Below are 18,783 nucleotides of genomic sequence, written 5' to 3'. Positions count from 1 at the left end.
TTATTCATGGAAACGGATTCTTGTTTAATGCGAGAAGGATTTAAAAAATTAGATTTAGTTGATATTTAAAAAAGAATTATCACGCTCAATAAATTTATAATTTATAATAAAATAGTTTTTAAAAACTTAAAAATAAACACATTTTTTGTGGTTTTGCACGAAAAAAAATAAAATAAAATATTGAGTGTAAACTGTAAGAATCTAGTTATTATAGTCTCAGTTGGTGGTTTATTTTATATCGGTGGTTTTTATTTTATGCTATTGTTGTTATTTTAAAATCACCAACATTTAATTTGCTTTCTTTTTACTAAGTGTGCTTGCAACACATTTCAAGAAGAAATTTATACGAAAAAAACACAATTGTATCTGGAAAATTAACTGAGGCTATATAAATTCGATTTTTAAGTTACTTTAAATATTTTATTTCTTATTTTTACGAGCAAAACTATAGAAAGGTTGTTATATTTTTTTAATTTCATACTTATTTTAATTAGTATTCTCCAAGTCTTAACTTAACCTTGCGCTTCATTTTCTCCAATATTTTTAAATCTCTGCGAATTCGGTAATGCTAGTTAAACTCGATAGGAGGTCAAATATATTTGCATTGCATATAATTAGAAAAAAAAAGCTTAAATAAATCTGCTTAGCTACTCTATTAATAACAAAGTAGATAAATAGAGCAGATGAAAACTAACGATAAAGACTTTTTAATAATAGAATAGCTTAATTATAATTCAATTAAACTATAATTTACTTAAGCTAATTATTATAATTTAATTAAGCTATTTAATTATAATTTAATTAGGCTAATTGTTAGCTAATTTATAATTTAATTAAGTTGTCTTACAAAAAAAGATGATACCGTAACAATTATTAATTTCCTGGAATTTGGTGGAAATTTTAATTGATTAAAGTTCAAAATCAGAGTTAAGCTTTCTTGAAAGTCCAGAGTTGGAAATGAATTAGAAGATTTTGAATATTGACACCGCAGTTCTAATGGACACTACGAAATCATTCATAAAACTAAAAGACATATACGGACACGCAGAACAGTAATGATTACATTTGAATATTTCGTACCTATGAAAAATCGCACCAATTACCATAATAGTAGTTTGGTAATAGTATTAACTACCAAAATTATTTAAATATTATTCGCGTCAATAACACTGGGAACAAATTTAATTTTTCCGTTACACGAGATTTTTTAAAAGATCTTAGATACTTGCGTATCGCTGATTTCAAACCAGCAATTAGTTTTTCTCTACATTTTTTTCTAAATGACATTTGCAATTTTTATCAAAATACACAAGTTTAAAAACGTTATACTATATAACAGGGGGTCGCATTAATGTTGTAATATAGATTTCTAAGGGAGTTAGGGCACAACATTAGGATTAAAATTCCATAGGAACATTTGCCCGAATATGTCGCCAAACACCGCTATTTTGCGCTTTCATGTTATGAACTGCTTCTGAATATGTCCTAATTACGAGGGAGGTTCCTATGGAATTTTAATCTAGATGATATGCCCTAACTCCTCTAGAAATTTGTCGCAACATACACTGTTATATATTGCGTTTTTAAACTTGAACATTTCGTTAAAAAATAAACTGAAAATTTAATTTTTAAAAAACTATAACTAAGGAGAAAAACTAGTTTTAGATTTCAAAACCCCATACTCGAATGAGGAATTTAAATTCTTTAATAATTTTTATAAATAATTTATATAAATTAAATAATTTTTCTTCATTTCAATTTCCATTGATTTTAAACCATTTAGCATTATAGAAATACATTTTAAAAACTAAGAAAAGTAAACACGTGGTTTCATATGATTTTAGATATGCTAATTCAGTGACGTAGAACTAATCCATAAGTGATTCCACCAGCCATCTGTGTGATTGTAAAAAATAATTAAACATATCGTTCGTTAAGCAGATTCGTCTACAGTTTTATTTATAATAATATCTAATTTTAAAGCAATGAGAAAAAATCATTTTTCAAAAATCTCTTTAGAAAATGGGTTAATTGAAATTTCTCAACGATATTTAGTATCGGGGCTAAAACTGCTCCTTGTATTCAATTTTCAAATTTCAGAACCCTAGCACAAACAGTTTTGGAGTTACGAGAGATTCGACATAGCATTCCGACACCGTGGACAGATAAAAAAAATAACTCAGCTAACTCAAAAGAAAATTTACAAAAATGTTACGTACTTGTTGATACACGAAGAAAAAAAATTGATAAAATTTCCGGTTATGATACTTGATAAAAAAAAACATAATACTGATCATCAAAACCAAAATATACGGTATTTGAACCACTCATTTGGTAATTTTCTCATTTCTATGATAACGGTTCCCCGGAAATTCTGGTTTTTAAAATTATAGATCATATTACCACACATTTAGTTTTAAAAAAAACTGATAAGTAAATTTAACCAAAATTAATGGTTTTTATGCCAGACTATACGATGCCATGATAAAATTACTAAACTTTACCAGATTTACTAAATTCTATGATACATTATAAGACAGTATTTTGTTGTTAATTTTATCAAAATCTTTATCAAACCACTTCCGTAAAAATTACTGTGCTTTTTGGCATTCCCATAAGAACCTAAACTGCGTTAGTTTTTACCATATTCTTTTTTCTCAGTGTAAAAAAATCTCTGAATGATTTCTTTTTCTGTAGACCTAATTAATTGCTCGAAACACACGCTCGTTTAAGTGGCAAATTATAGACAACATTTAAAAAAATCAACGATAAAAACTAAACAAATTAATTCAACTTTCACGGCTTATCAAACTATATATACAATAAATAATGACATCATAAATAACTTTATTTGACAAATCACATTATGGCAAGGTTAATCTCTTTCTGTCATATTCTGGTCACACATGCCACAAGTTAATTTGAAGTTTCGACTCTGAATAGTCTGCAGACTTGATAAATGGGGCTTTGAAAGCCAGAAATCGAATAAAATGGAGCCATTTTTGGCGATATGAGGTTTCTTATTGTCAATCCAGCTCGCTGTTAATCACTTTGCGTCATTCGAAGCGACAACAGATAGAGATAATGTGATAACTATTTTTCCCAGACGCCTTCATGGTCTCTTGGAAATTATGAGTAGAAAGTTATTCTGTAATCCTAAAGACGTAATTGAAGACAAAAAGAAAGTTACGTTACAATTTTAACTTAAACTTTGAAGGATGTTTCACTGGGTTCATGTAGTAAATAGTGATGCAACCAAAATACGTTTTATTGGTGAAACGTGGTAAAATTTAAATTACAGATAATTTAAATGATGCACTTGAGATGTATTTAATAAAAAATTGGTTAAAAAAATCTGTCAAAAAATAGCAATTGAATGAACAAAGCACATTTAGTGGTATCCAGTGCGGCAAACAAAATGGAATACCCAGAATAACTTTTAATCTAATGATCGGATCTTTACGATCTTGTCCTGAATCTTAATTGTTTGAGGGGGTGACGTCAAATATGCTAATTAATTAGTGCAGTTGATATTTTTTAGTTACGGCGTAATCAGACAAAAAAAAAACGTACTTTCTCTGATTACATACCATTTTTTCGACGGATTTGGATTTCTGACCCCCGAGAAGTATTAGCAGAAACTATTGCTAGTACAGAACCCACCGTCCTTTTAACCACAAAATATATCCATGCTGTGTCACGCAGACTATGCACAACAATTTTTGCAAATAAGTACCATTTGTGTTATAGCTCCACCTATTGGTATACTTTTGCAGTAAAATTTGTATGTTATTGATACCTGCTACATTACGTAAATTATTTGTAGTCTGTTATCTGATAGCATATTAGCTCATCTGTACCAATCCATTTCATTGCAGAACTCTCTGATATAGGAAACTTATTTTCGGCCATATCTGTGTGTAGTTGATTAAAATTGAAAACAAAATACAAATTCAATAAGTTTGAAGCACATGAAAAAAAATGTAGGCAATGTGTTCGTCGGGATGATGTATAGTGAATATATCTAAATATATACAGTAAAGCAACTAGATCCGAATCTAGTTACTGACTGAATTATTAAGTGAATGAATTAAGTTACTACTTAATTTAGAATTAAAAAAAATAGGAGCCATAAATCTTTTTATCGTAATAAAACTGAACCTTTAGAAGAAATCTGTACCAAACTAAGAAAGATCTCTAAAATAATACTTCAGTACACTGGTAATATCATATTTCATTATTAAAAAATTAAGAACATAAGATTCTCATTTTAAAGTCTAACGATAAACATATCATTTCCGAGTCTTTTATAACCATTTTTAAAAAATTAAAATCAAAACTTTCCCCTTATGTACTCAAAAAATATTATGATGGCCAACAAAGAACGGGGTATACTGTGTGCTATGTAGACTAAAGCAAAAAACAACGGGATAAAGCCCAAATAAAAGTACATAAACAGGCATACTATAGTTTCAGTTCTATAAACAGAAACCTTCTTTAGTGTCTAAAAGCCAAGTAAAAGTAGAGAAGTAAAGAGAAAAATACGTGTAAGTTGTTTAGCCAATTGGAACAAAGGAACAAGTTTGAACAAGGAAATAATAAGGGAGAGATACGAAACAGTATGGCAAGCTTATTTTGAAATCCAACGCTTTAACTTCCAAACTCTTGGCAGAAAAGGACCCATTTGAAATTCTTTAAAAATAATTTTATTTTTATGGAAATGCACACATAACAAAGATATTGCATAAACTTTATTAGCAACAAGCTTCAGCATTCTTTAAATGAATTTTCACTAAATAGCGCTGAAAGCACGCTTACTTACCAATAAGTATAATAAATTTCTAAACAAAAATTTACTTATCGTACTCCGATATCAACATAATTGTTTAAAAACAGTTTGAAAAATATATTTGCTTATTAGATTTTCTTATTAGTATACCACAACATAATTAATATTTATCTACGAAGTTATCAGCAATATTGATCTCACAAACTTTTATTTTGTCTTCTAAAAATCAAAGCCTGAAACCTTACCTTTTTATATTTGATACAATAATTTTCTTTATAGATTTTTTTTGTTGCTAGATTATAAATCACTCCTTTAACAAGCATATTTTGAATGATAAAGAAAATTATCTTCATTTACTATGCGTCGCGTGACAAAGATAGGAGAAAATTATATTTCGAAGTATGCTAAGCATCGTTGTGTGCTATAGATTTATCCAAAAACATTTTTGCTTCCGTTTAATATATTGTACCGTAAATATCTAATAAGTAGGAAGGTTTAACGGTGTATGCACAGCGAGTTATTGTTACTGCAGTTTTAGTTCTTTTTACGGTATTTTATTTTACGTCTGAACACGCAATTGTTGCAGAGAATAATATTTGATTTATTGGCGTACGCTTTGCTTTAAACTGCAACATATAATTCATTTGTTAAAATTATTAATTTTTTAGATATGTTAACTTATGAGTATATGTTCATTATATTATCAAATTAAGTTAAGTATAATATTTGTAAAAGTTTTTACGTTACTATAATTGAAATATCATAATCGTGTTATAATATTTTGTAATATTATAAATATTACAGTATAATATAAAATATGATCTTGTTATGTCTAGTAAACTTAAAACGTTTTACGTTACTATAATTGAAATATTATAATAGTAAAATAATAAAACTTTATCATAACGTATTAATACTAATAAATAGAAAGTTTTAATGGTGCATGCATAGCGAATTATTTTTCGTGTATATTTGACAATTTTTACGGTATCTTATTTCTCAGTAGATCACGCAATAGTTGAAACATTAATTTAAAGTTACTTTAAAATGTTGAAATGTAAGTTTAGACGCATTAATGTTTGAATATATTGAATAACAAAATTTATTTTCTAGCTATTGTGCTAATTATACTCACTGATTTATGTTAAGTATAATAAATATTAAACAGTTTATGATACTACAGTTAAATTATTTTTTGCTTGTTTACAATAATATTACGTAATTAATTTTTGTTATGATTAAAACAGTAACTGCAATAATTATTATTTCGGTTTACGCAATATTAGAATTAATAATTTGTTATTAATAGTAATAATAATATGGGCTCTACAATCATCACTGTGTTTATCATTAAAAAGTGAAGCATTTTTTTTCCTTAATAAAAGATGTTATGTTTTATTGTTTGTCTCTACGTAAAATAATATTTAAATAATGTGAATACATTTCTTTAAATTATCGCACCGAGAAAAAAGTATGGATATAACTACTAGAATAAAAAATTACGGTTTTTTTCTCAATAATAACACAAAAAAGCTCGGTCATTTACACCGAAGCACTTTTCTAATGATTTTGGTAAAGTTAACAATAGAATATTGTTTTAAAATATGCTGCAAAATTTGATAATTTTGTCATGATACGAGGGTTGCTATTTATATTTCTGGCCTAATAATGAAAAAACAAATATGTAAGATCGAAATTGTTCTTATTGCTTTGCAAAATATTCTCCATGATGATCAATACACTTTTGCATGCGTTTGAACCAATTTTCAAAGCACTTTTTACTGTCAGATTGAGGTAACTCCAAAGCATGCGTTTTGAATGCATCAACCGCTTCTTCGGGGTCGAAAATCGTTGTCCATGTAATTTATTTTTGATGTGTGGGAATAAGAAGAAGTCATTGGGTGCCAAATCAGGGCTGTACAGCGGATGACCCATCAGTTCGATCTTTCGCTCCGTCAGAAATGCCTTTGTTTGAGTCGAGGTGTGAGAGCTCGCATTGTCATGATGAAGAATGATTCGCCTGTTCTTCTGCTTTTTTCGAATTTCTCCGATGACTTCTGGCAAACAAATGGTCGTGTACCATTCAGAATTGACCGTCCTGCGTTGCTCTAACGCCACTGTTGTCACATGACCGTTAATGCCGACGAAACAGGCAATCATTTGTTTCGATGTGCTTCTTCCTCGAACAACTTTTGTTGGTTTTGCCTCGTTTTGGAAGACCCATACAGTTGATTGCTGTTTTGTTTCCGGCTCATATGCATAGATCCATGATTCGTTACCTGTGTAGATGTTATACACAGCCTTTGATGTACCTTGAACGTATTTTTCCAGCATTTGCTTGCACCAATCGACACGAGCCTTTTTTTGAGCGTTTGTCAGATTATGCGGGATCTAACGCGAACAAATTTTTTTTACGCTCAAATGTTCATGCAATATTTTATTGATGTTAGTCATACTAATGCCCAAAGACGCCTCTATCTCACGGTATGTCACATGGCGATCTTGCTTTATCAGTTCACGCACAGCATCTATCTTTTCTGGCACAACAACGGATTTTGGACGACCTGCACGGGATTCGTCCTGGATCGAACATCGACCACGATTAAATTCCTTATACCAATTTTTTACAGTGCTGTAGGATGGCGTTTTATCGCTGAATAAAGAATTAACTCTTGTCTTGACAATCCACGTCTAAAGTTATGAAAAATAATGGCACGAAAATGTTTACGATTTAATTCCATTTTTTGAAAGAGAAGAACTTTTCAGTTTATTGTCAACAACACAAATGAAGATATAATGGTAAATCGTCTGCTGAATTTATGTTTAAAACTATGAAACTTTCGATTAAAATTGACTGCGGTCGCCAGCAACACTTACTTTTGCCAAGGCCAGAAATATAAATAGCAACCATCGTATAAAAATCATTTATTTGATTTTTTTTTTCAGTTTCGTATTTTTAACTATATGTGTGAGAATACGAACAACAATTTTAAGAGTCAGAATTTCCAGTAAACCGTTACCATATGAACGGAAAAATTACCAAATGAGTGATTTAAAAGCGTAGATTTTGGTTCGTATTACAAAAGTAAGGTCCTTTTTTATCATACATGTCATTAACGTGCAGTACAGTAATTTTACCAGATTTTTTTTATTATTTAATGATTGACAGGTTTACAATGTTCTTCAAAACATTTTTATCTGGCCATTACTATGTTAAAAAATTTTGGGGGAATGTGCGTTTATTTGGACGCAAATGGTGGCCTTATATCCTGGAAATTTAAAGACATTCCAACAGTAAATCCTTCCTACGACAAATGTAAATAACTACATTTTATAGCAAAAATATTTTGCAAAAATGCTTCTAAATGTAAACTTATTATTATTCACATTTTTATTGAAAAAAAGTCTTTGTATAGTGTACCGAGTTATTGTGACGAATTTGCATGCATGTTACTTAAAATCGACTTTAGAATTATGGTAAATCCGAATTGGTGCACGTTAAATCCTAAGTCTTGATTACATCAGATAAGTGGCATTCATTGATGAATGCTACCATTCATATTATTTATTTGGTGAATGTATGCCATTGTTTTGAAATTGCAGCGACAAATGTTGACATACAGTGTACTCTGACGATGGATGGAGAATAAAATATTATGATAAGCTCTTGATAAAAAAAAACTGTGTTAAATCCATAATAATAAAAATAGGCAAAATATAAACATATAAAGCATTAGCATCAAGGAGTGTTTGTGCTACTTATTACAGATAGTTTAGAGATATTTTCTTATTGTTATTCTAATTACTCACACAGCTTGACGGTGTTTGATTTACGTGCTTGGAGTTTTTTATATTAAATTTTTATTCATTCTGCTTTTTAATAAAAATTCTGTAAGTATAATTCATTTATTTTTCTTGTTCTTTTAAAACAATATAACATACATTTGCACTATTTAAAACTATTCATTAATCATAATTACCAACACCATCACCAAAGACGTTAGTATATATACTTACGTCTATAAAACTAAGCACGCAGTGATACACAGTCAAACCATACCATTTGTTTTCAATTGAAGTATCTGCAATGGTATCTTCCTCATCACCATTTTATTTCACTCTATCACATTTACGAATTCCTTATACACTGAAACAATAAGGAATATGCTGCTGCATCATCATTTATTGTTTAGCCTGGCACGTAAAATAAAGTGCCGAAACTGCAAACCTAAATAACCTTCATTGTTTATCAAACAATATGCGCATACGCATGTCTGTTATGAATAACAATGAATTCTGAGTCATGTTTTGGTCGAGTGGAATTTTCTTTAATATGACCCTCCTCCCTCTTTTTAAAACTCATTCAAAGTCTCCCAAGCTTATTACAATTCACCCACTTATAACAGTATGTTTGTATTTATGCAAATCAGTTTTCTTTCATCTTTCAGGACTGCTTGTCCTTAAGGGGATTCGTATTCCCTTCCTGCCGCGGTCGGTATCCCTCTTGAAATGCAAAATAGCTGAGCTGGTTTAAGGGATGGACTTGGATTTCTGTTATACGTTGCTTTCTTGAGAGTTACATAGCTCGTCTACTCTCGCAAATTTTGAATTGTGTGTATTACATTCTATATGGTATTTTGTTACATTTTATCTACACTGTAAACAGTAGATATGCCTAGTTGCTTGCAGAAGTCAATTACACTGCTTTCTTGAAAGCTCCACATCTCGTCTGGCATCTCGAAATTTGTATTGAGTGTAATGCATACTTACTAAAATGTATTACATTATATTATCAACGGAAATTGTAGAGATGGTTAATTTTACATTGTTGTACATAGATGGTTGTTATATTAGGTGAACCGGAAAGTAATGTCGTTTCTGTGCATTTGATTTATGTTATCAAGATTTTATTTTAAATCAATAATGTATCCATCCTCGTTAGCAACAACCTTTCAATGTCGAATCGAAAAAAATGAATTGGTTCTTAAGACTATCGAATATTTAATGCCCCGAAACGACATTACTTTTCGGTCCACCTAATACATTGCTTTCTTGTGAGTTGCATAGTTCTCGCAAATTTTGAATTAGGTGTATTGCATACTCTATGGAATTTCGTTACATTTTATCTACACTGTAAGCGTAGTAGTTGCCTAATTATTTTCAGAAGTCTATTACATTGCTTTCTTGAAAGCTCCACTTCTCGTCTGGCATCTCAAAATTTGCATTGAGTGTGATATATAATAATTAGAATTTATTACATTATATTATAAACTTGAATAGTCTAGATGGTTAGTTTTTCAGTAAAAATTAATTTGTATCGGTTCATAGACTCATATCTGTTATGGAAACTACGTGTTACTTTCTAAGGTCTGTTGCATAGCTTTATTGAAAGCAACACAGCTCGCTTAATTTCTCACAATTTGATTTGCGTGCATCAAATGCAATATTAAATTTCGTTACATTTTCACCACAAACGGCAGAGATGGCCAGTTTCTTCTATAACAGTTACTTCGTATTGGTCGTAGAATCATGTCTGTTACGAAAACAACTGGTTGTTTTCTAAGATTCATTTCACTGCTTTCTAGAAAATAACACTCAGTTTCTCTATGAATTGTATGTATTACATTCCTCTTGAAGTTTTGTTACATTTTGCGTTCACCGTAAACAGTAGATGTGGCTATTTTTGCCTGTAATTTCCTGTAATCTTTATTTTTCTGATATAAAAAATGTTTGACACTTCCAGTGGTCTATTACATTGATTATTTATACAGATTGTCAAGTTTATAATCATTTCTCATATCTGTGTTAAATACTACTTGGAATCACATTTTTTCCTTACCGGTGCTTTATCCTTAAAATAACTATATATGTACAGTTTGTTTTTATTTTTGTAAAGCTTATTCAGTATTGTAGCAGTTATGAAATCAGCATGCTACTTCCAAAGTTCTATTTCATGGCTTTCGAAAAATCTGCAAATCTTGTTTAGCTTCCTTTATTTCGAATAGTGTGTAAAGTATACTGCATCAAATTATTAAATGCTTCATGAAATTATATTTTATCTTCACTTCAATTCTTATAGGTGGCCAATATTTCAACAGTTATTTTGTATTTGTTATATAATGGTATCTATTATGAAAATAACGTATAGCTTCCAAAGTTATTTCAGAAAATAATGTCTGAAAATTTATACAATTGCATTGTAGACAGTTTATTTTTTCAAATTTTTCTCTTGTTTTGTTCTTCTGTGAGAAATTCAAGTAGACGGTGGAGAAAAGTAATTTCTCTATCAATGAATAGTGTTATTTTTTATAAGACTCTGTGTTTTATCTGCTATTAAGTGTAACAGCCTACTACAGGTGCAATGAAAACATATCTAGAAAAGCAAAAGTTATCGAACACAATTCATAGCAGGAGGAAAGAGAATAGTACATCGGTTACTTCAATTAATTTGAGAAGCATCGTCGTCTGTTATACTTGTTTCTTCTGTTACGAGATATTCCACGTCCGAGGTTCATTATTTTATAACACTTTAGTTTGACAGGTGGGATTTCATATGCGACATGTTCTTTTAAGAAAAAGCTGTTACGACTCATTTTTAGTAGACAACTCCTTTTGTAATAAATCCGAGATCTGTTATTTTGTAACGCGTAAGTTTGGTAGGTGTGATTACATATCGCAACATGAAAAAGCTATTACGACTGTTAGAGAAAAGTCTGTTAAAGAAAAAGCTGTTAGCGGCTGCTATTGAAACGCTGTTAAAGAAAAAGCTGTTGCGACTCATTTCCAGTAAACAAGTCCTTTTGTTATAAATTTATAAAGCGTAACTTGTTAGATTTACACCTCTCTTCTCCGTATAATAATACTTTTCATTGAAAATATGTTTTAAATGTTATAAATTTTCCATCTAATACATAGCATGCCTTTAATAAACATTTTAACATTTTTTGCGGTTATTTTGCATTTCAGTAATAAGCAATTTTTATATTTTGTGTATGTGCAAAAATAAGGAAAAATGTTCGAAGCAATTTTAATTCTTTAAATATTACTATTATTGAAATTACTATAAAATTCTTATAATTAATATTGTTCTTAAATATTGTTCTTTAAATATTACTTCAAAAATAATACAATTATAAAATATCAAATATCAGTGATGTGTTCGATTTATGAAAATAGTAATTCACTTCCAATTACTAAAATTCATTGGATATATTGAATTTTCGTTTCGATAAATTCCATAAAACAATAAAAATAATTTTGAAATTTAATTATGGTTTACTTTTTTTCTACAATCTTATGAGTAACAAATCTAATTCATAACTCAGAGCTTAGGTCACATTTTGTAGGATAATTATTTTTGTAAAATCCAAAACCAATCACTTCAATGATTAAATTAAATACACATTGCCTAACGTTATACGAAATTAAAATTATTTATAAGCAATTCAAGGCATTACATACATGTCAGTCTATCGTTATACAATTATATTTATATAATGATAGATTTACTTATGTATATAATATAATTCAGTAAAGATAAATATCAAGTTGCTTTCAGTAGCAATAAATAAGTATTAAAAAGGAAAGTTGAGAGATTAAAAGCTCAAAATAACCTTTATTTAGCAAATTTCACCAAAAATTTACTCAAATAAGTTCTCATTTTCGAAACTCCCTCTAAAACACGGACTAATGGTGTTTGCCCATCCCTATAATCTTACAGGTCATGAGATTTGCATTCCGCCATTAATCTAGACTTTTGCTACACCATAATTTGTTTCAGAGAGCGAGATCGTTGCCTTAATCTAAATTCTGCGTGCCTAGATTAATAGCATCCGCTTGCAACCTTCTGAGTCCGCCAATCTTGGACTTGGCATTGTTATAGGAACTTTGGCGACTGAAATGCTGTCATGTGATGATGGATATCGCGAAGATTGGAACAAGAGAGCCAGCACGAATTGACTACCAGGAATTCCTGTATTGAATTAGACATGATGTGAAAGCATGTTCCAACTTGACGACATTAACTCAAGAAATAGATTTCGAAGATAATGTATGTGATACGACATTTAATATATATGTATCTTAGCGTGTGATGAATGGAGTTATCAAAAGGGTCTGATGAAGTGGTTTGCATGTTAAGTTCATTGTTCTTGATGATTTTTAGTTTAATAAAATATATTCTTATTAAAGAAGGTATGCTTGGTTAAAATTTCGTTAAAACGTGTAGCCATAAAATGAATGATGATCTTAAGAACAAATAAGTTTTTGTAATTTATTAACTTGCTGAACAGTTTTAAATAAGTTTAAGAAGTTATAACTAGATTATAGTAAACTTGCAACAACTGGATTAAATAAAAGGAAAGGTGAAATATATGCAGTTAAAGTATGGCACTAATCATCTATTTCATAAAGCAGGGGCCGTCAAAGTGGGCTTTACTGAATGTTTCAATGTTTACTAAACATTTCAAACGTTTTCGTGAAAAGGTATAACATGCTTAAACTGAAAAAAGAAAGTTGGTTGGTTGGTGTCGTATTCTCTATTGAATCATATTTCATGGTGTGCTTGAATAGTTTTTGTTATTTCTATAGCATTAAAAGAATACAAATCCTCTTCTGTGGGGTAGTTTAAGAGGTGAAGGCCTGCAGCGACTGCAGGGCAGTCAGAAACATGATGTGGTGTCAGTTCCACATTAAGACAGTTGCCACAGTTTTGATATTTTCTAGTCTTATCTGTAGAAATTTTCATGTTTTTATGATGTTTTGTTCTTAGTCTGATGAGAGTAGTAACTGTCTTCCTATCGATGTCAAGATTAGTTATTTGATCGTGGGCTTTGATTTTTAAAGGGGTGAATAGTCTTGACTTTGCAAAAGCATTTGCATCTGCCAACGTGGTTGGGATTGAATTTTGATTTAGATCTCTGGCATTTTTAGGCAAGGAATCAGCTATTTCATTGAACTCTAGGTTCACATGGGCGGGAATCCACTGCAAGAAGCAATTTTTCCGGAGACGCTGAAGTTGTCCAAGTTGTTCTATGATATTCAGGACAAGGCTTGAGGTACCTTTGCTGAGGGCCTGTAAGGCAGACCTCAGTCGCTGAAGATGGTGATACCACTAAGCTGCTCCGAAGGTTCAAGATTGATGTACGTTTCGATAGCCGTAGAAATGGCTATCAATTCTGCTGTAAAATTAGATGCGATTTTTCCAGCACCAGTTGCGAACTCTCGTTTTTGATCATCAGGTAGGAGCAGTAAAAAAAAAGAAAGTAATAAGCATATTTGAATACTTAAAATTCCTCTTTTCTAAAAAAAATCTGTAAAAATTTCGGATCAAATTACACTATAAAGTACCAGCACTTTGGGCGCATCATCCGCAAAATCCATTTTAATGTAAAATATTTAAGCGTAATCTTTACGCTAGTATTTATTTAATTAGAGTGATTAAGTGATTTTACGATAATCATTACTGTAATAGTTACGGTATATCGGATTTTCTGTCCTGTAATCTCCAGTGAATAGGAATTTAACAGTAAAAAGTACTGTCATCTTGAGTGCTGGTACTTTTTACCGTAATTTGATCCCGGATTTTTCACTATGTAGGGGTAAGAAATTAATATTGTGATCTTTTGCATCCTTGATTTGAAACGGATAAAATCTGTAGCATACGTATTAGTGACAAAATGAGGGTCTGTAATAATAGAATTAAATTTATTTTCAATTTTTTCTCAGGTTATATTTTCTATTTATGTTTTTTTTTGTCTGCAACACAACTTTTTCATACATGTAAAGTTTAAATTTTGTCTTTTATGTTTAGTGTCAGCCGACCGGCCTGTGTAGGGATTAGGGAACTGCCCTTGCAGAAAGGTTCTCGGTTTGAATCCCGGGCAAGGCATGGATGTTCTTTCCTTCTCTGTCCTTACTGTGGAAGCAACGTTGGCCCACCTAATATGGCGCCCCTGAAAGAGAGGCCAACAAATCTGCCCTGTAAATGACTAAATTGACGGATGTTAACACAAGTGGGCATTGGAAATAAAATGTTTAATGTCTGGCCTCCCATTTTTTATTTTTTCTAACAACTTTTTATCTCCTTCTTTAATTTCCATAAGGTCGGGAAAGTTTAGATGATAGGGCGCTAGATTCACGTTCGTTCGAAGAAGAGTTCGAATCCAGCCGGCCAAAGAATTACCGTGTGGTAAATTGTGACTGGTGCGTGTTAAATCCATATTGCATAACAGATTAAACCTTCCGGATGTACTGGATTGGAGATTGATCGTTCTCTAGGTCAAAATTACGATCTGCGAATGAATGAATGGATGTATGAATGGATTCTCCCTATAAACGGGTGTGACGGTTGATAAGAAAATGGTTTTCGTCCAACCCGATTTTCAAATGTAATTTACTCAACATCAAAAATTTTAAATTTATTTTTGGTATTTTTAGAAAAAGTAAAAAAAGTGCTTATGAAATTCGCCTCCTGTAAGTTCTGAAATTCCTGAAAGTTACTGTTGCTCCTGTAAGTTCTGAAACTTTTGTTGTCAGAATCAGCTTTCATGGACATACACTTTTTTTTCATTTGTTTTTACGTAAAATCTATAAGATTCTTGGTATTCCACAGAAATATATTCTGTAAAATATTGCAGTTATTATTAATTTAAAATAAATACTTATTATTCTTATGGCCATTGGCATGTTAGTATTTTACAAAGTTTGACAGATAAAAAATTCATATTTTGCCATGCATGATCACTTTTGAGGTATTTAAACAAATTAAAAAAAGATATTTATATCCTAATCAGTAAAGATTACTTAATTTTTATAAAATTATTAACATTTTCTTTTATAATCTCTTGAAAAATTTGATTTAGTTTGTGAAAAAAAAAACACTGTTACTAAATTCAATTATAAACTTCCAAAATAATTTTTCGCGTCGGTCACTTCTCGAGTTCTTTTCAATCAGCATTTTTTGAAAGCATTTTCGTCGTGTTTTTCCCTTACTTTTAATGATGTTGAGGCATTTTTTGATCAGCTCAGAACTGCGACGAGTCTCTAATGGGAGACTCTCTGAATGGAAGATTTAATAGAAAAACCTCTGCAAATTAATTTAGAATCGTGCCAAGGGACTTCGAGAGCGAAATTATGGAGCACATCAGTGTTTAAAAGTTGATGAAAGTTAAGTGAAGCTTGCAATCAAAGTAATCGAACTGCTTTTGTTGTTAGTGGGATTAATTGAGCACTGATATTTTCATTATTTTAAGCATTTTTAATTAATTAAAGATGAAATTGAGAAGTAATTCAAGTTGCTGTAGATATCGTTGCACCAATTGCGACACAATAATTTTTAAAAATATCGATTGTAGTTAACTTAAATGAGCAGCGATATTTCCATTATTACAAGCAATTTTAATTCATTAAATATTAAATTGATTTTTATTCAAGTTATTAATAATGTTATTTATTGTAGATAACGTTGCGCCAATTACGACGTAATAAGTTTTAAAAATATTGATTGCAGTTTTATGTTGGACGAAAAAAAAAATTTTGAATTACATTTGATAATGAGTTTTTATTAACTTGAACTAATTTTGATAATAAGACTTTCAAATATTATTCTTGGTTATTACTTTTAATTATTTATTTTGTTTATTATTTATTATTTTGTTAATTATTAATTATTTATTTTATTTAGCGAAATATTTGTAATTATTTAATTGCTGCATGTTTTTTTGCATAATATGATTGAATAATAATAAGATCTTACTTATTATTCAGTTAGGATTAATATAATAAACATATTAAACTAATGATGCTTGTTTTTGCTTTTTGTTATATTAAATGCTCCTTTACGTAATGCATATTTCTACATTTTTAATAGGGCATGCATCAGCATGGGTTTTGTATAATGGGTTTGAAAAATATTGATATGTTTCTCATGATGAATACGGAGATTAAATTACTTGTATGTATTTGAAATGGCACCACAACTTTTTATTTTTGTGAAACAATTCTTACGAAAATAAATCCTTTCCACACTTATAAATCCTTTCCACATAAATAAATCCATTCCAGCATAAATCCTAAAATATATATGATATTGCTGAACATAATATGGGAAAGACAGAACTAATTTATAATAATTTAAATGTATTAGTTGCATTTGTTGTTTACATAATATAAAGATTTAGTTTTATTTCTAAAGAGAAATAGTTGGAAAATAAAATTTATATTTGTTTTATAGAACTTTTTGATACGACTCTAAAAAATTTCATTTCAAAATAGTGGTTCAACAGCGAAAGTTAATCAACTCTCCAAGCAAATATCTAAAGTAAAATATATACTTCCATCATACATTTCATTCAAGTACTCGATATCTATCGTATAAACTTTAATACCGCAGCTGAGTAAATTAAAAATTCAAAATACCAAATATATACGTAACGTATATTTCACAAAGTACATCATCTTCAACCAAACGACTATGATATTTTAAAAAGTTTCCATTTATTAGTTTTAGAACGTAAAATTTTTATCTTACAAGCATCGAATGAAGCAGCTTTCTGGCCTGTCTCAATATTTCGCTTTTTTTAGTACTTTGAAAGAACGATAAACTCAAATACTGTCGATTCGAAAGTAAATTTTTTTCCTTTCCCACCTTTGCGAGTTTCAGAGCCCACAATAATACCTTTTATGTATATTTTAACTCTCTCCAAACACTGTATTTGTGAGGAAAAAGTATGGGTAATATCGATTTAAAGTATAGGTTCTTGGATTTTATAGGAATAGGGCGATGGTAAGTGCTCTTCCCTCTCTTGGCGAATTGCGGGCGATAAAGCATCCCTAAAATTGCTGAAAATGTGCTGCAATTTTAATTTTCTAATTTATCTACATTTAGGCTTTTAATCATTATTTTTATGCATCTGTTAATAAAATTAAAAAATTCGAGAAGAAATCGACGCGTAATGAAAATTTATATTAAACTGTTTCATTTTTCTATCATTTCTTTATACTTATCAAAGTGTTTTTGAACTAAAATACGTAGATAATTAATTCTTGTTTTCATTAAAACCTCTTGTATATTATTACTCTTAATGTATCGTAAATGTATATTATATTTTTACTAATTCAAATGTTAAATATGCAAGAAACATATACATATTACATCGTTTTAAATTCTAGGTTCTATCATTTTAAAAAGTAGGGAAAAAGAAAGTACATTTCGCTGTCTTGTCAATTTTTCTTAACTTAAACAGCTTAAAAGATGATTAATTTATAATATCAAGTCTTACAAATATTCTCTAAATATTATCGACATTTTTTAACTCAGTTTTAGAAGTTTCAAACTGCGAAAGATTTGTTTGTTACAATCTATCAACTAATCCTCGTCTCAAAATGAGAAAATAGTTTCTTTAAAACGAGATGAAAAATGTTTCTTCAGACAATACAATGATTTCTATTACGCTCAGTTATTCTTCATTAAATTATAAGCAGCAGACATTTTTAAGAAAAGTTTTGCATTCGTATTTTAAATACTATTAAAATCTACAAAATCAACATATTCTATTTTGTACCTTGTCAGAAAATATTTAATCTCTTTTATGATAACGTTTTCAACAATAATTCTGAATATTTTTCTTAAAAATATATTTTCGAGAATGTTTTATTTCAACTGTTAAAACTACAATATATATAGTGAAAGACTTTATAACTGTTACACTCAATTACAATTTTAATACTTTGTTGCTTATTGCATCTTAAGAACTACTATTTTCTTGCAATTCAATATCGGAAAATGAGAGGCAATTTTTTCTGAACTAAATCGTTGTTAAATGCATAATTGGCATTCTCTGTTATTTCAATATTTCTGATTATATTGAATTTAACCCCAGGAAACTCCTCGGGTCTTTTTAGATCCAAATCAAAATTTCAACCTCGACTTCTCAAAAAATATTCATTAAAACTTTCTATTCTTTTTCTTCAAAACATCATCTACGAAAATTTAA

This window comes from Parasteatoda tepidariorum, chromosome 6 (genome assembly GCF_982258835.1).
Source record: "Parasteatoda tepidariorum strain Cologne lab strain chromosome 6, Ptep-v5.0, whole genome shotgun sequence".
Lineage (NCBI taxonomy): Eukaryota > Metazoa > Arthropoda > Arachnida > Araneae > Theridiidae > Parasteatoda > Parasteatoda tepidariorum.
This window is presented reverse-complemented; position numbering follows the sequence as displayed.